The following is a 23193-nucleotide window of genomic DNA, read 5'->3' as shown; positions in this document are numbered from 1 at the left end:
TCACTGAAAAACTGGGGGCCTAGGCCCCCGGTCCCGTGTTAAGTCCGCCTCTCTTGTAGACAGATATAAATGTAGATACTATTATCTACTTTCCATAAGCACCAAATTGATTAGGCAAACATAGTCAAAAACAAATGTTGAAATAATAGATAGTCATATATAACAAGACGACTATTGTGTATTTTGTTTGTTTGCGGGGAGAAAGACATTCAGCGAAAAAGATAAATTTTATTTTCTATGACACGTTCTGAAACGAAGAGTAAGAACATAGCAATTAGCACAGAAAAGGACTTGAGTATGGATTGTAGATACTTTTTTTTTTCTTCTCTTCTTCTGGACTGCTTTCTAAAACAAGCTAAAAATAACAATGCATGATCGCGATGCGCATTTTGTTAGTGCGCCACGGAATGAAACGAGTCAAGAACAAAAAAAAAAAAGACAATAAAATTAAAACAAAAAGGAAAAGAAAGACAGACGAAGAAGTGATAGTTGGGGAAGAAAGGTTGGCAAGCTTTGTTTGAAGACAAATGGTGCAGTATTTTTCGTGTGCGTTTTCCCTTGCGAAAAACCATTTGCTTGGATTATTTCGTCTGGCAGGTGATGGAATAGGACTCTCTGCTTTGGAGAATAAAATATTCTGTTCTCTTTTCTCAAACAGCACCATTTTACGGCAAAAATACTTCATGAAATGCCCGTCAGTTCGTTTATCTGTTTGTGGTGATGATGTCTTTCTGGGGACCTTGTTACAGGCGTGAGGGAGTAGCTAAAATAAAATGGGAGCTAAATATTTTTATATTAAACGCAACAACCTCTATTACAAAAAAGTTTTTCTTTATTTTGTTTTCTGCTCAGGAACATTTCTTAGAAACAATAGCTTCTTTTCTTTTTCTTCTTTTATTTAAAAAGAAAAAAAATGTTCATCCCAAGAATTAGGTCAACACTTATTCTGGTTAATTTGTTAAGCCAGCCACGCAATAGCATTGTATCACAAACAACTTTGGGTATGGCAAGAGAGATTTTAGTTATTTGTCACGATAATCTTATTTTCATTACATTATTATTATTATTATTATTATTATTATTATTATTATTATTATTATTATTATTATTATTATTAAAACAAACTAATTTACTCTATGGCCTATGGAACCCAGAGGTTCAATGCCGCGTTCAAAAAAGCTCTCCACTGATTTCTGTCAGTAGCCAACTGGATCCAGTTTCTACTTTGTATGCCTATTTCTGTGAGATCCATCGTAATATTGTCCTCCCGTCTGTGTCTAGGTCTTCCTAATGGTCGTTTTCCGACTGGTCTTCCAGTTAAGACTTTGAAAGCGTTCCTACTTTCTTCTATTCTGGCTACATGACCTACCCATCTGAGCCTCCTAGATTTGATGACCCTAACAATGTTCGGTAAACCGTATAAATTATGTAGTTCCTCGTTATTTATCAAAAATATTATTTAATCCATAATTTGCCGTATTACGTACCCGATGAATTTCCATGTATTTAGTTTTATCTGCATTTACTTCTAAACCCATGTCCCTACAAGCATTTAACAAGACCTCTGCATTTCTTTCTATCGTTTTCCTATAATCCCCTATTAAATTTACATAATCAGAAAAAAGCCATAACCTGGTGCCCTGGTTGCTATCTTTGATTTTCCTTATGGCGTATTCCAGGACGGTAACGCATCTCCTCGTTTTCTTGGTCCGAGGCTTCAGTGAATGTTTCTGAAAAAGTGTATTTTTTACAGGATGAGGGTGTTAGCTTCACCCAAACCCTCAAGCTGGAGGACCTCTTCTTGTCGCCTGTCTGCGACTGCTTATTCAATATATTCGCTGCTAACCTCTATATCTAGAGGCCTTCTCCTCGATCCGCAACCTGAGGACGCTTCATGCCGTGGTGACGGGAACCCACATTACACTGGATGAAGATTATTATTATTATTATTATTATTATTATTATTATTACCTATTCACAATTTTAATATACATACAGCCTGTTGCTGATGAAATTCGAATTATTGGGACAATTATTTGGATAATAAAAAAGTTTTGGACCAATTATTCGGGCAACGATTAATAATTCGAAAAACTTTAACAGCACTGATTCAGTCCTCAACCTTTTCAAGACTGGGACCCAAATTGAGGGATATCAAACTTAGAGAACTCAGAAGTATAGTATAATAAAAAATTATCTGTTAGTCCAGACATTAAACACCTCAAATTAACCAGATGCTGAAATTTAAATTCCAGAACCAGTGTGACCGTTGAACTTCCTTCTCTCTCTCTCTCTCTCTCTCTCTCTCTCTCATACACACACACACACACAAGCCCGATTATGCTCAAACTTTGAAAGTGCATCGAGTTCATTTCTGTATTTGAACCCAACAGCATTATCTTTTGCACCAAAATATATAGTAAAGGATAGTATAATTAAATAATGCTCTCATAAAATTTCAGAATATTCAATCCTTTCCAATGATATAAACGTAGTTTTTAAAAAGTTGATTCCGATACGAAAACTTCAAAAAAAAAAAAAAATCCTTAGGAACTACCAGCAGGTTGTTTAGCCCAAAAGACTTGGCTAACTGTTATAATAAACTGACTGTCACATATAATCAAAATATTTCTTAACAACTAAATTCTATTGTACGTTATATCGTTTTAAGGTTATTCATATATGGCTATGTTTGAATATTCTGCACGAAGGAAGATTTAGAACACTTATTCGGATTCGAACTCTCGACCCGAGTATACTGACTGAATTATTTTTAAAGATTGTTCTCAGTTTTACTAGCGGAAACCGGAAAAGTATTTTTTTTTTAATATAGGTCCTGATCGCTCTTTCTTTCGCTTCTTTCCCCATTGTTATTTTGTTCCTGATGATAATAATGTAAATTGGTCTCGCAAGCCATTATATAATACCATAAAAATTTGTAAAATAAATTAGTAATTCAATATTTAGTTTCACTTAATGATACAGATCTATACAGAACAGAATTGTTTTACTAATGTTACAATGTAAAATATGTTTTTTTTAATAACAAAAAAAAAAAAAAAGCAAAAATGCTTATGAATGAGAAGTCCATAGCGAGAATTGAGTCTCGTCGTTATAGAAGCCAAGAAACCTCGTTCTTACGTCACTTCCATGTGCTGTGGATAAAGTATCGTGTTGCTTCACACCACAAACAGCTCTTAGTATTTCATTTACTTTTATTTTTTCCTTTTGCATAGTTTAGTTCTCTATCTTCTCTCTCCTCTTCTTTTTCTTTCTTTGTGACTAAATGAGTAAGAACCTTCTGTCATTGTAGTTTAAATGTCACCATGTGAATAAGAGGATGAACTGAGCTACAAGAAATCTGAACTTCGTAGTTTCCATTAAATTTACACTGGCATCAGTAATTTCATGAAAGTGGACTGCGTGAGACAATAAACAATATATGTTTATGTGGTTCGAAATTATTATAGTTCATTCCTACACTACATTATAGAGGCTTTAAAGTGATTGTAGTGTGGTTTTGTCTGAAACAATAGCTCTAGCTCTTCCTAATCATGGTAGATATTCACTTGCACAATCAATTAATATTCATGCTTCAACCTATTCCAGTGTGCCATAGCTCTTTTTGAACAACAAGGAAATGAACTGACCATCCTACCTCTCTCTCTTACTGACTTAGTTGACCACCTATGCTAAGGGACATCGTTTATGACATTTGAAGTAGGAGTTTCGAGTTCCCTTTAAGTACTGTTAGCAATTGAGAGCACCACGGTGTTGTCACGTCTTAGTATATATTCGCGTAAGTTTATGCTCGAAAGAACCAAAGAATGAGATATATATATCTGTCACTTACTGTCGCTGTAGTGGATCTGCTTAACCACATTTTTTTTACCATATGGCAACGTTGTGTTCCAGGCTTCGTTGGATTCGCTTAGTTCTCACGCCATCAACTGTGTCCCATACTTTAGTTACGTGAGAGTAAGTGGACTAGAACCGGCCTTTGGATAGAACACGCATACACATATTAAACTTAAAGGAAACTGATAAATAGAATTTCTACACATTCATCTATCCAAAGATTCTTACAAATGTTTGTTTATGCTCAAACATCGCTGGTTGTAGAGAAAGCGTAACTCTCTAATAGCCATTTTGTTTTGGAAATGAAATCCCTTTTATTAATATGTAGGAAAAAAACTACATTTCTTGTAATGTCAAAAAAAAAAAAAAAAAAAAAACTTGAGAGTGGTTTAAGTATAGTGAACCAGCAATAATGAAGGTATATAGTAGCCAATATTATATACAATAAGTACTTTGCCCTCCCTGCTGGAATATTTGCTAGCTTGTACACTTTTGGTGCACAAGGTTCTAGGTTCAATTCTCAGTGAGAGAGTCTTGAAGTATTACGGTGATTCGTATTTCATATTAAACTGAAGGTTCGCGTCTGACATAGCCTCTGTGCTGAAAAGAGACGCTAAACTTCAACAAGTAATATCTTCAGTATTTGTTTTATGTTTAATGTGTAGTAAAAAAACGGCGGTGGTTAGTTTTAGTATTAAAAAATATTAATGTACATTATTTTCTGTAACCTATGCATTTAGTATCTACGATTTCCTGCTAATTTCAATTAGCACTCAGTTTCAAATCATCAAACATTGCGTATAAGTACCAAAGGCCTAAAAATTTCCTTTGACCTTTTTCTGGTTCATATACATAGACTATATGTGTATTTGGTTATTCGCTATAAAAACATTCTTGGCCATTATGAGTCATTGACTTATGATGTTGACAATATATTATCTTTCCGAAAGATAATAGATACGTATTGGGAAAAATAGGCAAATATTGACCATAACAAAATTAGAATTGCAGTGAAAAACTAGTATTATAAATGCCTTTGTGCATTGTGGACTTGACGTATGGAAATCAGTCAGTTCTTGTGCACGTGAAGATAAATGACGTTCTTCTAACCCCCTGAGTCACAAGCACTGCAGAATATACTCATACATACAAATTAGCATGCGCTAAAAACAAACGTATTTGAGGAGACAAATGTAGAAGTATGTTATTGACCTGTTGAATTTAATTAAATTAATATTTACTACCTGTTGAAATACTTCCTTTTGTTCAAATACGTTATCTTGAAGTCTAATATCATATCTACAATGACTTTTTTGTTAACGTCCCACGATTATGCACCGAGGTCAAGAGAGACGGTGATAATGATAATGAACGAAATGGTGAAATGAAGAAAGTGCGAGAATACGAAAAAAAACAACAACAGAGAATCGACATACACGAAACCTCTTGGCGCAAGATAGATTGAACCAAGGACCTCACGCACTAGAGGTGAGAGCTCTACCAATGAGGCCAAAATTAATGTAATATAAATATGAATATTCTTTTTTTCTCATTTCCAAACAATTCTACATTTCTGAAAAAAAAAATCTAGAATTCATTTGCTGACTTTTTCACTCTAAGTTTAATGACATTAAATGATTAATTTTTTTCTATTTATTCATAGTTATTTGATTTGTTAATGTAACCATCCTTTCCTGATACCATCCAAACACGATGATTATCTTCTTCCAGCTATATTATGGTGAATTCTGACTGGCGAACTAAAGCATGGGACATAGCCGATGGCGTGTGGGGTAGGTGAATGAAACGAAAGGGATGTAGCTAAGCAGACACAAGCGAATAATGAGTCGTTTCTTTACGCTAATAATGATTAGGCAAGCTACACACAGCCCTCTCATTTGCTAACACCGTTCAACTCGGAATACCGATTTCAAACGCCGTAAACGCTGCCCTTAATATATCTAGGTAAAGCGATTAATCTTTTTTTTTTTCTATAGCCCAGAAGTGTTTATCCCGTGAGTCTCAAATTTCAACAATTCAATGGGGAAATGCTGAGATACACTCCAACACTGAACAGTTCTAAGTAAATTTGTTTCGTTTGGTCGCATTCTGAACAGTTGTCCGGTGTTTTACCAGAGCAACAGTGTTATCTGCTTTCCTTTCATGTGAGAGGTTGCTGCTGAAACGAACAGATTATGTATTACGTACATTTGGTGCCTGTAATTTCAAGTTTGATTTCAGATAGGAATTCATCAAATGACTTTATATTTTATGTTTCTTCCAGAAGCATGCATACCTCAGGTCGAGAAACTTATTTCTTTTGGAAATCTAAAATAGATTTGGAATTTAGATTTCTGGGTTTTCAACATCTATGGCAGTGTTAGCCAGTCACGTTTGAGGGATGACGTCTTTCGGCGAGCACCCTTTCCAGTGAAGGGGGAGGAAGAAAGGATTGGGGAAGGAAGGAAGCGGCCTGGGACCTATATGTTAGTACCACCCCGGCATTTGCCTGGTGTGAATGAGAAAAATCCAGAAAAACCTCATTCAGGATGGCTGTCCTGAAAAAAAAAAAACAACTTTTTATACTTTTTCGAACGAGTGCCCCCACCGGGAATCGAACCCGAGGTCAAGAGAGCGTTAGCGACTACGCTACACAAGAATGTAAAATAAATAACCAGAGCAACTTAATGGTGAATTGTGAGTATCCTTTAAATATTAACAAGTATATTCTATGCTAATGGTAATACAAGTTTGATGAACAGATAGACCTAATAATATTGATCATAGCAAAGTTACTTACATTATATATTCAAGGATGAATAGACAAGGAATTCCATGCTGGGTTTTTATTGAGGAAATGAACCATATCCACTGTCAACATTTGCATATATGAATCTTCTTCTTTGCATTATAAAGAGTTGGCAGGGTGTAAAAATATACAAGATGAACACGTTAACTGTAAAGAACAAAAAATACACTTCCACTTCTCTATGGAGGCTTAAGCAAAAACATTGGACAACATATACATTAATAATATTAACGTAAAATAAAACAAAACAACATAAATATAACTCCTGAAGTATGCACTGCGTACCTTATAAGCCTCCGACAAGTGAAAAAGCAAGTGTTTCCTTTGTGACATCATAAAAATCGTGTGAAAAACCCTGTAGGGATACAAGCAACATTGTTTTATGACTTCGATATGAGACAAGAAGGTTCTGAAGGCAAAACAAGGGTGAAGGAGAGTAAAGCTTGAGGTGACTTCCAGCAGGGATTGTGGTCATTAAAATGCTGAAGAATATTATTTGGAGTCACTCTGTGTGTGTCTTTTGAAATGATATACATATATATGACATCTTAAAGCCCAGTTCAGATCTCCACAGGTGGTGATATATATATATATATATATATATATATATATATATATATATATATATATATACGACTATCTTTATTTTCTCATCCTCCAAGTTTTGTCGTCTGTTAAGCTGACAGTTTAAGAACTAGCCTTCGTGTGTATTTTACTTATAGCAAAAGATGGACGGATCTGCATGTATTTTTTTTTCTTTTATTTTCTTCCTGTTAATGTATCATTACCACCGTAAGTATGTCCAAGCTACTACACATGCAAGAAAATTAACATCTCTTCCATATACAAAATAAATTAATTTCTGTAAGAATCTTGAACGGAAGACGAGAAGAGCTTCAGAGGTCATTAGACTTGTCTTGCAATCAACTTATTGCTATATGAGATATAAATAAATTCTGATAAAGACAGTAAATGGGATCTCGCGAAAGTTTCATTTATGAATGATTCATTACTGCAGTGGTGGATCTAGAAATTAAAAACTGGGGGCCAGCCAAAACTCAACCTATGATAGGTATGTATATCATGAGTTTACTCTAAACTTTCAAAAATTTGTAAATAATAGCTTAAATAATTTTTGTCACTCACAATATTGGGGGATTAGTGCTCTAAGGCTTGAAGTGATCAGTATTATATACCCTCTCATGTCCTAAGTTTAGTCACCCTATTACTTTGAGTATATCGTCCAGTAAATATCGTCACATAGACTAGACCTACCGATATGAATTGAGCTTACCTGTGCTATTTCTTGACGCAATCACCTGTCATTGCACGTTTTTACGTTTTTTCTGTAAGCTTCTTTACTTCGACATCATGGAATTCTATTTCCCAAACTCGCCATTATTAGAAAACTGCTTGAATCACTTCGTTATCATAATAATGCTTAAGACTCGTAAATTGAATCTCCTTGATGTCTTTGTACGCTATTAATTTAACTGACCTTTTCTTACAATTAACCTAGAATAGTAGTTATCACACATCAGCCTTTTGAATACTAAGACCTCCTTTTGGCTAGCCCTATAGATCACTATTTCCTTACGCACAAGAAAAATAATTAAAATTTATTAAAATCTACTTTGCGGACCACCAGTCAAGGACTAATGATGTAGAAAACATTCCGACAAATTTTCGACTGGTCATAGCACCTAAAGAAAGCATTTCTACACCCAGGTTGGTCTACACTTTTCGTCTTATTTCGGTGTCAGGAATCACTTCCTGATGCACTATGGGAAACGAGCAAAGAGGTTTCTTTTTATTCTACTACTTTAAGAGACGAAGACAGGTCATGAAAAATTAATAACCATACGTTGAGACGAAGAGAATGGAGATCCAGTTGACGACACTGATGAATTGGCGCTTCCCCATAACCACCAAGCCACTGTGTGTGATAGTTAGTCGCAAGTAACTTTCCAGCGGCAGTTTCTTTTTTTCTTTTTTTTTTCTTGTAACTGCCTACTGTTCCGATGTATAAGTAGACATATATAATTGGCTTGATTCCATTCAACGTTTTATGCTTCTCTTTACTCTCTCTCTCTCTCTCTCTCTCTCTCTCTCTCTCTCTGTCTCATAAATACTCATATGAAGTTCATATCATTTTCGAATGTGGTCTTATACCATCGTATGTTGTCAACAAAAGAATCAAGCAATCCGTTTTTGAGGGCAGTTCTTGAGGGAAGTGACATCGGTGAAAGCTTAAAAAAATCTGTGTAGATTGTTCAGTTCTAACTGAGTATTTAAAATATATGGCTCTTATTTCTTTATTAAATTTTTAGAGGTACACTGGAAGTGTTGACATTATAAAAAAACAGCATATCCTACGAGTTATACATTCCAACGCCACACTTATAAGCAGGGGTTGTATATCTCTCAGGCGTTTGTTTCATGGCCAAATGATAATGAAAAACGAGGAATAACCATTTCTCCAGTCTAAGATGAATCTTTATTGTTTGGAGTGTTTTGTCCAATGAACACCATATATCACTGACATTGTAATTAATTGTATGTGTAATGTATTTGCTTATTACATGCTGCATGCAAGAAGAAAGAAAACACTGGTCATACATGAATTAGAAACTCCAACCGCAAGTAGGTCAAATCTTGCAAACGGTGCGAAATGTTGCAAAAATAATTAAACAATCTTTCCTTTATAGTCCTTGCCTATTTTAATTAAGACGTCTTTCACTTGTGTCCGGAAAGGGGCATGTACAGATGTGAGGAATGACAAGGAGATTCATGCTCATATGTGAATGCTGCGCTGTGTAGAGAGCGTAGGTTTAGCTAGTAAAATTTAAAATTTTTATTGATGTGACTTCTCTGAAAATCCACCACTGATACTGAAATTAAATGAAAGAAGAGTAAGTCTTCATCGGCAGTTTGAAATCCTTATTACAATCCAAAACATTAAAATAGAAGCCTGTTAGAAGACAACTTGAGACCAGATTTGTGTGTGGGGGGGTATGTGTGTATGTGTGTGTATACGAACACTACTGTACAATGGCGCCAACTAGAGCCCATATTCATCCTTGAAAGTTCTCCTTAATTATATGTAGTGTCATGGTGTGGGAAGGAATCATTTCAAACATCAATTCTTAAGTAGACAGCAGGCAAAATAATATGTTGTTTGGCCAAACAAGTAACTCTACAGTTAAACAAAAACAAAAAAAGACAAGAAATAAAAAAAAAAGAATTCTATTTGTATCGTATTCAAGTTTGTTACTGAACATCACACCACCGAAACGCCGCGTCGAAGAACCAAACGTAATGATTTTGTTTTCTGTATTCTCATCACAACAATGTTTTAAAACGTTATCGTCTACTGTATGTGCCGAGACAAATGACGAATTATTTCACGCAGAGGATACGGTAGGTTCCAAATGTCTGCGCTAAATGGTGTCGCAAGCGTATAGGCTCCTAAAGTCTCGCACATTGGCTTTGCAATGATGCGCTTATGTGCACAAGAGTTGTAACATGAGATTGGAATTCCTAGCATGTACTCACACACAAACACAACAAATACTATAGGAAGTTCCGGAGTCTACTGTTGGTCGAACTCAGAGTCTTTTAGGCCTTAAAAATATATGCAGATAAGAATATCTATTGAGAACTTGTTTACAAATAACAAAAGTTTTAGTCCTTTGAAGTAAAAATACATTATAAGCAGCGCTGGGTGTTCTATGGCGCCACTTATGATCTTGTTTATGAAGAGAAGGTACCAAGTAACGGGCCATTTGTATCACAAATGTACTTAATAGCAGTATCAGGTTTACAAAATGCCATGAATCAAAGAAACTGTCTTTGACTACTGTTTAGTCGCAAACAATTACGGCTTCATATACGAGATTTTTGTTTTCTGTGATTTTTCCAGTTAACGTTCATACTACGTTACTTTTAAAAGTAGATGGTTCAAGGGCTTAGCCAGGTACATTAACCTGATGATGCCATTATATATATTTTTTTAACCATTTAAAATAACGTATTAAATAACTATACAGCTTCAGAAAACTTAGTGTTCATGGTCACAAAAACAACAACAAAAGATGTTTGGGTCATATCATGTATAAAGTAAATCCAATTAGGATTGTTTGTGATCAGCCATTTCTAGAATATCCTCCTATTTTCTTCTCGGTTTACCTTAAAGTGTTCCCATTTCTAACTAAAGTGTAGGAGCCAATCGATGGCGTATGAGTTAGGCAAATGAAAGGAAAGATGTGACGCGACGTTGTGGTGTGGTAAACAGCGAAGGTGAGTGAGTCGCTTCTTTCTACAAAACTGAGGTGAATGTGTACAAAGACGGCAACACCGCAGAGAGCTCGGAAGTTCAAACGTCATAAACGTTGTCCCCCAGCTTAGAACTCCATATGTCCACGAGCATAGGCGCCGACTTGAAGAAAATATTGGGGAGCCAAACCATGAATAAATATATAATCATATTCAGCTGTTTTCTATCAACTGCTTGATAAAGCCCCCCTTCCCCCTGTTCTCGGTCCGCTGCATCCGCTCTGCGAAATTCATGAGCAAAGTTAAATTTGTCTAAAGGCATTAAAACAAATTCTAGTTCAAATTCTGGGAACTTCGCTGCACCACACTGATCTTCACTTATCATATTAGTGTTGCCATAGTATTGGTTGAAGCTTCAGTGCTATATTAAACACCGTTTTGAAAACGGCACTTTCTATCGAATAAGAAGGCTGTTCCTAATATTGAATTAAAGGCAAGACGAAATTTACGACAGAAATGCTTGCTCCTCTTTGTTAATTCTTCCTCAAATGGATTATATTAGGGAGCGAGGACCCCACCTTTAAATATTGGGGGGGGGCAAAAGTGCCCTGCCCCCCCAAACTCGGCGCCTATGTCCACGAGTACTTTACAGTGATGGAATAATTATGAACTTCGTAACCAGGAACCACTCAGACCTTGTATGGCCCACAGATCATAAAACTTCGTCATTAATATGGAAATTTGTTAACGTAATTCTAATCAACATTATTCTCTCCCTTCTTATTAAATCTAACATTTTCTTTTCTGTCTCGTTGTGTGCGCGTACGTGTGTGTATCAACGAACTACATTAAAAGATAACTGTACGATGAATTATCTTGTATTGCATAGTGAACCACCCTGTAATGTATGAAGAAGTAGTTGTTCTACGTGTGCTTACAACAGGTAGGGATTCGTGTATGTTTTATCTTGAAGGCATTTGATTCTTGGTGTTTTATATTCGCGACGCCTGTGAATTTTTATGGTGTATTAAATAGTATTAGGTAGCATTTTAGATAGGCCGATCAATTCTAAAACAAATTCTAGTTGGTGAGTATCAGCATTTAAATGTGCTGAAGACACTAATTGCAGCGTAATTATGCGCTGTAGGTATACTGTATGTACTAACAAGATTTCTTTTACGTATTCTGAAAGAAAGAAAAAACTATGAACACTTCCAAGCAATAAATTATGATTCTGATTATTTTCAAGCTCATTACTTCTAATATAAATTTAGACAGTAAAAGCTCTTTCAGATCATCAATTCTGAAGTAAATTCTGAATCTCAACACTTTTGAGCTTATCAATTCTTCATAAATTTAACATTATATAGCAAAAGCGCGATCAGAGATTCAATTCTAAACTAGATTTTGGTTTTGAGAATTTAAAACACGATCAATTTTTAGTATAAGACGCCAAAAGCCCTTTCTGAACAACAATTTTAAAACGAATTCCAAGTCTGAACTCTTTCGAACTTATCAATTCTTCATAAATTTAAGATTAGATAGCAAAAGCGCGATCAGAGATTCAATTCTAAACTAGATTTTGGATTTGAGAATTTAAAACACCATCAATTTTTAGTACAAGACGACAAAAGCCCTTTCAGAACAACAATTTTAAAATGAATTCTGAATCTGAACTCTTGTGAGCTTATCAATTCTAACATGAATTACGGTTAAATACTAAAACTGGTTTGGAAGAATCAGTTGTAAAATAAATTCTGAACCATAATTGTACTTTCAGGAAGACCAATTCTTAAGAAATTCTGATTAGTGTCGTGCTCTACTGCAGGAAGACACGTACAAATGCATGCATATATCACCTACATGGAGAATTTGTATGAGATACAATAAAATTAGTAAGGTTTTGAAGATGTAGACATATATAATTGAAGCGGTTAGAGGATAAAGGTGTTATGTAACAAATTGTACATTTTGGGGAAAATTGACTTCCACAACTATGTCTGTTAACATACACCCTTCATCGTTTCCAAATCCCTTCACTGGGACGAGGACTCACTAAATGATGTGTTATGTGGTATGACTAACATATAACACGTCCATGAACCACCAGAATTCAACATTTTGAAAGACGTAACATAACACCTTTATCCTCTAAGCGCTTCAATTGTTCTGAAATGTTCAAAAAACTAATATTGTGAATTTTGTAAAAGACAAAAAAAAAAAAAAAAATCCAAGGAAAATAGTATTTTAATTTAATATATCAGTATCATTATAATTTAATATTTTGTATTCAAGTATTAATATCATTATAATTTAACATCACGTATTCAAGTATCACATATAGACACTGTAATTGGACAGTAATGCCTATTGTGTCGACAAATAAATAAATAAAACATGCAAAAAAAAGAAAGTTATGAAATAAAATACGTTTAAAAACTTGAAGTGTAACTGACGTAGAAATAGCGCAGATGGCTCTTGTCTTTTTTTAACAATAATAATAATATTTGAAGATTAAAGAGAGAGAGGAGAAAACAATTTGCTTGTGCATAATAAGCGGATGAGAGAGTGAGTTAAATGAGAGAACATATGACACATAATAAAAGGGGCGGGACATACAAGTGAGGCGAGGGATGGTCTAACTTTAAAAGAAAAAAGCGTTATGGCAGATGTCATCTGTTCCTATACAAACATTGAGACATATTTTATATAAAGACCATCCTCCTCCTTCGAGGTAGAAAGTATATAGACAGGGAGACAGCAAATTGAAAAATAAAATAAAAAAAAGGAAGAAAAATAGTTCAGACAGGAACTAGCAAATGGTCATTGGTACAGCAGATTTTTATTTCATTCAAACCCAATGCACCGTGGAAGATATGTCCTTTCTTTGGGGTCATTCATACTGGATCAATTTACTCAAAAGGATTCGTTCTTTTCGGGTGCTGTTGTCATTTCTAGCGCGGGGGGGGGGGAGGACAGAGACAAGCTTCTGTGTCGTGTCAGGTCCTCTCACGAGCTTTGCTGGTAGCAGAACGAAGGGTCTGAGTGCATTTCCAAACAACCTTTTTGGCCCCTTTAAGGCATGCTCTCTATATGTAATATATATCTATATACTTACGAATTCCCCCTCCCTCCCTCTTTATCAGGTAATTCCCTCTCCCCGTCCTTGTCGTTTCGTTTGTCTCTTTGGTTCAGGATGAAAGAGAAAAATCATAAGGGTAAAAAAAAAAAAAAATCTCGAGCATTCGTGTGCTCCACTGCGGAAAATCTCTCCTGTTAAATATAGTCTTCTTTCGTATTAGCTTAAAGTCTATGTTGCAAAACCTCGTGTCACTCACCGAACTATCCCCCTTCAAACTGTCCCATGCTCCAAAAGAGAGAGATAATAGATATACGGAGACACTTTTTGATTCAGAAACAAACAAAAAAAAAAAAAAAAAACGAAACTAGTTGCAAATATGTTAACAAAAAAGGATACAATGATGTTTCTTTTTATTATTACCACTACCACTACTATTACTATTATTGTTAGTATTTTGTACGTAAAATCAGAGGGTAGACAGAAGGGAGCATGTATAAGCTGCTGTATATATATCTTTCTCTATGTTTCTAACATGTGAGCTGCACTTATCGCACATTTGTTCTCTTAATTTATACTGAATATGGAAATAAGGAGATTTATGTAACGTTTATTTTATTATATTTTAGAAGCACCGTATATCTAGACAAGTTAGCCAAGCACGGTGATGTTACAAATATTGCTCTTTTCTTGACAAACAAATTTGCAATAGTTATAAACTATAATTTTGACAATTTGGCTATCCCCATGTAAACCGTCTATACAGATTGCTGTTTGTGAACAGCTGGTGTCCCATCGCTGCTATTTCTGCCTTTCGAAAGTAGAGTTCGGTAGGTATTAAAATCAAGATCATAAACATAATGGATCATACTCATATTTCTTACTTTTTTCTTTTTAGAACTTATGACTTCGTAATGTGATGTATAAGTTACTATACCGGGTGTTTCGAAAATAAAGAGCAGATTTCGAGATTTTATTTTTTCGTATAAGCAGTATAAGACAGAAGTACATTCTGCACGTTACTAGATACAAGATAGTCTAAAGTTCGGTTTATGGTTCTTTGGCTTTGCATTAACACCTCTTGTAGCATGGCAAATATCAAAGTGATCATTCATTTTCTTCGCATACGCGAGTTGAACTGATCCTTTCTTAGTTACTGATTTCACGTCTTTTAAAATCCGATTACGCAAATTTTGAAGACAAGCAGACATCTTTGCTTAAAACGAGGCGGCTGTAGCTATGTTGAACTGTCGGCGGAAAACTCGTTTGGACTTCTCCACCATGATCTCACATTTTACAAATTCCGAGATACAAGACAACTTCTCTTTTGTGGAGGCGGTAGCTATGGGTTTTCAACTTTGGACTCTCCTGTATGTTCAGAGATGTGCGGGGTGTGTTTCTGTCTTGTGCAGTTTGTATGAAATGATCTGCTTTTTCTTTTTGAATCTCGGTGTATATTCATTTCACCTAGTTTAGACTTGCTCTTTCCACCTTAATATATGTTGTCTTTCATAAACCCATTTTCTTTGTTGTTTTGCAGGTGAGTAAAGTTCTAGTAACGCCGCCTTTCTTTCCGCTACTATGTTTTACAAAAGCAGTAACCGAGCATCTGTGAGTATTAGTAACTTTCTATTATTAATATTAGTATTGCGATTATTATTATTATTATTATTATTATTATTATTATTATTATTATTATTATTATTATTATTATTATTATTATTATTATTATTATTATTATGGAGGTATATTTTAAATTTAAATAAATTGTTGAGACAAATTCTTCGACATGTTCATTAACTCCTATTACTTCCAAAGATTTTAAAAAATATATAATGTCATTTAGTATTATGGCAAGACTTCGCCCAACATCTTGGTCAGCAGTGCGTATCCTGGCATCCCCTTCCTTATTCAATTTGTTGCTCAGCTAGTTATTACAAAAAAAAAAAAAAAAAAAAAAAAAGGTAGGAAAAGAAGAAAGCAAAATGTTCAAATAACGTAATAAACTATTCAATTGGATTCTAATTTATTTCACTAAATAAAAGAAGAAGAAAAAGAAGAGAGAGTGAGTCAATTTTTTGCATCAAAATTTGGCTTAATAGAGTATACATAGAGAGTACATAGATAGGTAAGTACAATTATGACACGAGATTATTTTCAGTACCCATTATAGAGGGTGTTCCTTTACTTTATTCCATCTCACTACAATTTTCTCAGTCTGTAAAATATATCTCAAAAATCTCAAGTACAAATACCTAGTTATCAGATTTAGTTAATAAAATATTTAAAGGGGAATCATACCAATATATAAACTAGAGGCAAACAATTTTAAGGTTTTACCATATATACAGGGTGGCCCAAAAGTAGATATATACCCCTGCATTGATCAAGCATAACATTCTGGCTTATAGGTTTATTTGCTTCGGCTGTTTCGAGCTTAAGATATAAGTAAAAAGACATTAAAAACAAATAATAAAGAACCTAAGTCTACCTGATGTATAGCAATAAGAAATTATATAAAAAGCAATGAGTTGATCAGTATGGGACTGTATACCTACTTTTCACCGTGTGCGTTGGTTTTCTCGGGGTTCTCCCGTTTCCTCCCACTTTCTTCATTCCACCATTTCACTCATCTCTCATCATCACCGTCTCCTTTAGCCTAACTGGCATAGCCGTGGGACGTAAAATTCAAAAAAAGTGTATACCTACTTTTGAACCACTCTGTATATTGACGTATCAAATGAATTTAAGCTATGACTTTGACTTCAATAAATAAAAGTATATCTGGCGAACTACTATAATTACTATTACTAATAGTAATCGCCAAGTAATAATAATTTACTATACGGCTTCTTTCGGCGTTTCTGCATATCATGATCATGATGGAAGAGCTAGTATGTGACACGAAATTCCCCTCCCACGAAGTTACGGCCTTGATTATAGTAATGTAAAAATGCTGTATTACCATGATATAGTATGATGCATTTAATTAATATAGTGTAATGGACCTATTAACATAGGAGAACGGGGAAGGTTGACGAAACATTCTTTTTATACAAGAAAGTGTTGTGACTGTGATTTCCGAAAACATAAGTCCAAGTTGTGAAATCATGAACACAGCCGTTAGTATGTCTTGAATTAAATTTATTTTATAAGCTGGATTCACCGAGCAAAGAACATTAAAATAGGTTTACAGAAGAAACCAATCAGATAAAACTATCTCCGTTTATTTCAAAGATAATTATAAAAACAAGTACCTCATATCGTAAATCAATAGACTCAGAAACTGAGATAAAGTAAGTTCTGAACTCAACTTTCTTAATATCAACTGAATTGCACTTGTTACATCATCTTGTAATTTAACAAGAATGTTAAGACACGTTGCTTGCCAGTAATTCGTTGTAAATTTAACTGATCCAGTGTAATCCCTTCATAATAATATCTCATAACTATACCAGTTGGGAATCCTATTTCAGTAAAATGAATAAGGAAAAATCCTCCCTCCAGGCAAATTGGCAAAGGACAATATTATTAATCTATCCAACTAAAATATTTCAATCAGTATTCTTTCAAGAAAAGATGAAAAACTTATTATTTAATCTTCTCAAAACAATTCATTTTAAATGATATCCTTCTTCGTCTCTCACGCGACACTTTTTCTTTCAGTCTTTTACTTTTTAAAAAAATAAATTTTCTCTCTTATTGTCGCATTTTGATGGCTGCGTCAGTCAGAACCAGAATTTTAATACCAACATTGCCTTTAATCAAAAGGAGGAGGGAAAGGGTACGAGTTGGTAGAAGGGAAGGGTGAGAGAGATCTGTAATGGTTGACGCTTGTGTGTCATATCTTGCGATCTTCTCTTGTCTCTTTCCTCATTCCGGTTCTTTGCCTCCAAAAGATTCCTTGCTCTCGTCGCAGGGTAGCATACTGTTTGAAATTTATGTTCAACGTTATCCTTATTTATTCATATGCATTGTAATAATTGACTAATACTGGCTGTAACAACCGGTATTTCACGAAAGTTTGGAATTTAAACATAAATTTTGTGCCGTCCAGAAGTATTTTAGTCAAAGAATTTTGTGACTAAACGAATGCCTATAAAGAAGTCGTGTATGAAGTTTAGACTTAATATGATACATTTTACTTTTACCACGAAGTCTTCAATGATAAGTTAAAATAAATTTTGAGACAGATTGTGCCAGTCAATGCCTGTAACGACAGTGATACCACTAAAGTGTGTCGTCAGTCATGGAAGGTTGAGAAGCACTGGACTAATATATTAATTTTAAAATATTGATATTATTTTAGGAAATATATCTTTGAGTAAGTTGATTTAAGATTTAATGTCCATTTTCAGCACCGAGGTTGCATAAGAAGCGACCTATTGATTAAAGGGAGATTCGAACTAGTTTCTACCTAAGACAAGCATTCCACCTTAAAGAACCCGCGGCCATGCTAGTTAGTCACTTAGCCACAATAAGTAAAGTTTGAATGAATAAAGGAGGGAGGTGGTAATGGCGACCCTGCCAGGATTGCTTTGTCTCTGAATAGAATCCAAAATAAAGTTTTGTTTCATCTGCAATGAAATTTCGTATTTTCAACTTATGGTGTATAATTTAAAGTGAGTGATTGGCAGTAGTGGGTCAGTGTACTGACCACGCTTCACCTAACCAAAAAGGAATATGCCCGGATTTATCTGGAGATTCTTCTATCAGATCATGTTCGTTTCTTTCAGGCGATATAGGAATCGTAAATCCTTACATGTTTCATGATGTCACCATGAAGAAAATTATGTACTTTCTACCAGGGCTTGAATCTGAGAACATGTACACAGAAGCAGTGGTGCCCACCCACCCTCATGTCCATGACGCACCCCCCCCCCCTCAATTGTCTATCCACAGGTGTTCTTCCATGAAAAAAATCTTTTCGATTAATTTTTACACACCCTCAAACATATTTATATAGATTTTTAACCACCCCCAAATATTTCAATGACGCAGTTTGCGTCATAGCCTCCCTTGTGGGCACCCCTGCACACAAGAGACAAGATTTGTGCGCTAAGTATTCAGATACACTTAAGCACTATATAGCCAGTTAATACGAGTAATAAACTATTTTGTCATTCATCAATATTTCTCATAATTGACTTATACGCAGGCCAAGATTCGGTATTGTTAGCTAATTAGATATTTACAATTCTTTCTTACATACTTTCTAGAAACACAATGTCCAAATTATTCAAGAAAACCAAAATAATTCCTTCTGTAGCAGTGTTTGTCGTATCCTGATAAGATCAGAGAATGTACCGATCAAAAGTTATCGACCTCCGGAATTGAGTGAGCATCTACTGACCTATTGTTTTAGCACAAAACTTTTACAGACGTGTTTCAGACGAACTCCTGTCTAAAACAAATTTTTCGACAGTTGGATCAGGATCTGAAAGCTAACGTAGATTATATATCTAATTTACTTAAAATGAACACCAAAATGACCATTTTGAATAGCTATTGCATAAAACAGACAAAAGTGGGGAAGATTAGCTAACATAGACATAAAGGGCCTTATGCAGAGTCGTTTTGACGTATGATTAGCGTCATACTAAAGGCCTAACTACTGCAGGAAACATCGAACTCTTTAGTGTGGCACTAATAACGCGTCAAAACGACTCTGCATAAGACCCAAAAGGTCAACGCAGTGACCAGTAGTGTATTTAGGGGGGTGCCTATTGGGCTCAATCCCCCCGAAATCCATGTAGAAAAAATACAACAATAATCCTTACCATGTTTAAGGAAAAATATAAGTGCTTATTCATGTGTTGCACATAGCTCCCTCCCCGAAAAAAAAAACCTAAATACACCACTGGGATAGAAGACAGAAATTTGAAAGAATAATAAGTTTTGTAATTCTTTATAATTGATATTAACGACTAAAAATGCCAAAAATATTATACTTTTAAAAGTGTTTACAGTGTCTTCTTATGCTCAATTGTTCGAATAGTAAGAAGTATCCTGCATATACTAAGCGTCAATTGAGGACACAATATCGTATGTAGATTGTCGCAGACAGGAGAGTACTTCTAGTACACAGCGGCGTAGTTTTCATGCTAAAATAATAGGTTCGCAATAGATGTTCACTCAAACCCGGGATGGTAGAAAATTTTAATCGGTACTGTATGACTGGTTTTAAAATAAAAATAAAAATAAACAAAAAAAACTTTTATTAGGACTTGAAGAAAATGATTTGAAATATCATTTTACACAGAGTAAACTTAGACGAAGGCAGACAGTGATGATGAGATGCATATTAATGGTTGAAAAGTGGGAGGAAACTGTTGAACCCCGAGAAAACCCACACTCGTAATACTTGTCCATCGCAAAACCCATTTGGCGAGGCATTTATGAGGTTCATGATCTTAATATCCTACCATCTCTGTACGGAATTCACAGCAGTTCCTTATATTTTCATTTTCGCTTTCGAAAGTTACGCAAATTAAATTCTTTCGAAATTGTATACGTACATATTATTTTAAAACACCATAGATAGCAACACTGTGTTCTCTCCGTCATAATTTTACACTCCATTTCTTTTGCGGGGCCCTCTGGGAGCTGAAGACGAAAACACTGTCATTAATTTTCGGGCGTTTAGTGAAAAGAAAACGAAGGGTAAGCCTTCAAATAAACCCCTTAATGGGACTTCCAAGCTAAAGACTTGTTATTTTAATAATATTGTTTCATTCTGGGATGACAAGAAGAAAAAAGATGAAATTTTATCGTTACAGCTTATTACGAACGAAACTCAGAAATTAAAATGGCGTATAATTTTCATTCCGTATGCTTTGTCTTGTTTTATTATGCACGTTTTATATCTTACTTAAAAAGAAGGAAACAGAAAAACCCACGCGGAGGTTTTTAAATGAAATTTCCATTTAAAATATTTGCATATTAAAGATAATTATTCCTTTTAAATTTAAATTACAGTACACTGTATTTTACATATTAAAATTGAATGAAATTCATTTAAGAAAATGTAAAAATAATTATTTCTAAATTATTTGAATTTAGACACACTTCTACTTGAAATTCTCATACTGATATAAAAAAAATATTAATTCTCTGAATAATATAACTGAAGTTAAGGGACATTTCTAGACGAAATTTGTACAGCTATTTAAGGACAATTATTTATTTCCAAACTATTGAAATTGAGGGACACTTTGAATTGAAAATTTCCATAAAAATTTGAAGACAAAATTAATTTTATTCCTGTATTACTGAAACTAAGGAATATTACTTAATGAAATGAAATTTTAATATGAATTTAGTTATTCCTATCTGTGATAAAATAGTGATCACCAACAAGTTATTAATGTTATTAACGTGCTGATAATTTTATTATTGTAGGAAATTGATTCCGTGTAATTTCATTTATTCTGATGAATAAAGTATATAAAAGATTTTACATCACGATTACCTTTAACGTAATTAAGCTTGCTTCGACGCCATTTCTGGTTATATAATAGCTATGTTTCTTCTGTGTACACTATTTCAGATTTGATCCCAGTTGGAGTTGGGCCACGGCGACTCAATAGTAGGGATCTCTAATTTGATCCCAGCTTTCACCAAGTGATTTTTGTGGTGGTGGATAAACATCGTTTATGGGCGGTTTTCTCGGGGTTCCTCCATAACCTCCCACTTTCTCCATCCCATTATTTCATTCACTCTCATCATTACCGTCTCCTTTAACCTATATGGGATAATTGTGGGACGTAAAACCTAAAGTTTTCATTTCATTTCATTTGATCCTGGTTAGAGTACATTTGATGCCATTCCATGTTAAAACTTTAAGTTCGCATCTTACATGGTTTTGGACAAAATCGAAAAACAAGTAACTCTACTGGCTTTTACAGAATGTATATGCACACTTATTTAGAAAGTAAATGTATTACTTTAATTTCACATTTGTTTAAATAAAATTATTTTGGTATTGGTTATATGATGGTGTAAAATGTAGTTGGTTTCAAAATTGTCTATTAAAACTATTATATCATTTTTTTCTCCCTCAGAAGAACCGTATTAATATTTTCCTTTTAAATAGAAAATATTATAATAAAATATCCTGTTTAAAGCCAAATATCAACCTTTCCTATTGATGGAATTTGTTACGTGTCAAAAATTTTCCTTTAAATTAAAATATAAATAATTTAGCTAAAATGCTCTATTTCATTCTATTGTTCTATTTAATAATTTCTTGTTGATTCTGTATTTAAAAAGATCTGTTAAACGTAAATATCAATATTTAAATAGAACTGTATCAATGTTTCCTGTTAGCCAGGGGGTAAAAGTGAGGGGGAACGCGGGGGGACGTCGTCCTCCCACCTCGAAAAAATATGTATGGCGACCCCGCACTTCCTAAAAATTTACAATAGGCAAAGATAGGCAGGGGAAACGGCGTGACGTCATGCCGATACCTACATTCCCCCTACCTTTTCAGATCTATACTTCCACCCCTACTGTTAACAAGAAAATTATATATTGTTTTCAGTATTCTGGAAATCATGGAATCATGGATATTTCCTGCTTTGAAAAAGAAGAATTGAAAAGATCTCTTCCAAATTTTATATCGAAAATCGTTGTTTATGGAGTTTTTGTTGGGTAACCCAGTTACCAACAATGCCAGCCAGCCTTAGCTGAGGATAGGAAACACAGTTGATGTAACATAAATAGTTCGAGTTAGATCATCAGCTTTCTCAACCTTTACTTTAGACTTGCCTGCTCGCTTTTCGAGTTATCAGAAAAGAAATTTAAATCAAGGAATACATTTACTGAATGGTTATAAGCCTCAATGAAAAATTTTGTACAAATTATACCTTTTTACGTATTAATTTCAACATACGGGTTTTAACTAATTTTCTGCTGACACCCATCCAAAAATGTCAATAACTTGTTTTGTGTCAAAAGCACCCTCGTGGGTACCTCAACCTTCCTTCCCTTTTATTTATTATTTTTTAAAATCATCATTCTTATATTTACATCATTCTTATATTTATCAACCCTATCTTCAAAGACTAAAAGCGAGAATGTATGAATGTTAAACAAAATACTGTATTTCATCTTGTATACAAGAAGTTATCTATGTATATAAATTTTATCTTGCAGTTGGTAACGCCATTAC

At 34.4% G+C, this 23193-nt stretch overlaps 1 protein-coding gene across 5 annotated transcripts in view; it reads left to right on the top strand.

Moving 5' to 3' along the window:
• The window catches only part of LOC145686440 (sal-like protein 3), a 298297-nt gene that overhangs the window by 67981 nt on the left and 207123 nt on the right, over positions 1-23193 (top strand). The window contains exon 2 of one of the 5 annotated variants that reach the window (XM_081759754.1): positions 15562-15632. The exons of the other annotated variants lie outside the window; for them this stretch is intronic. The gene's annotated coding sequence lies outside the window, so the exon portion shown is untranslated. The remainder of the gene's footprint in view (positions 1-15561; positions 15633-23193) is intronic. 5 annotated transcript variants of the gene reach the window in all.

This window comes from Thermobia domestica, chromosome 1, assembly GCF_964235325.1.
Source record: "Thermobia domestica chromosome 1, izTheDome1.hap1.1, whole genome shotgun sequence".
Lineage (NCBI taxonomy): Eukaryota > Metazoa > Arthropoda > Insecta > Zygentoma > Lepismatidae > Thermobia > Thermobia domestica.
Note: the sequence above shows the minus strand (reverse complement) of the source record. Positions and strands in the feature narration are given on the sequence as shown.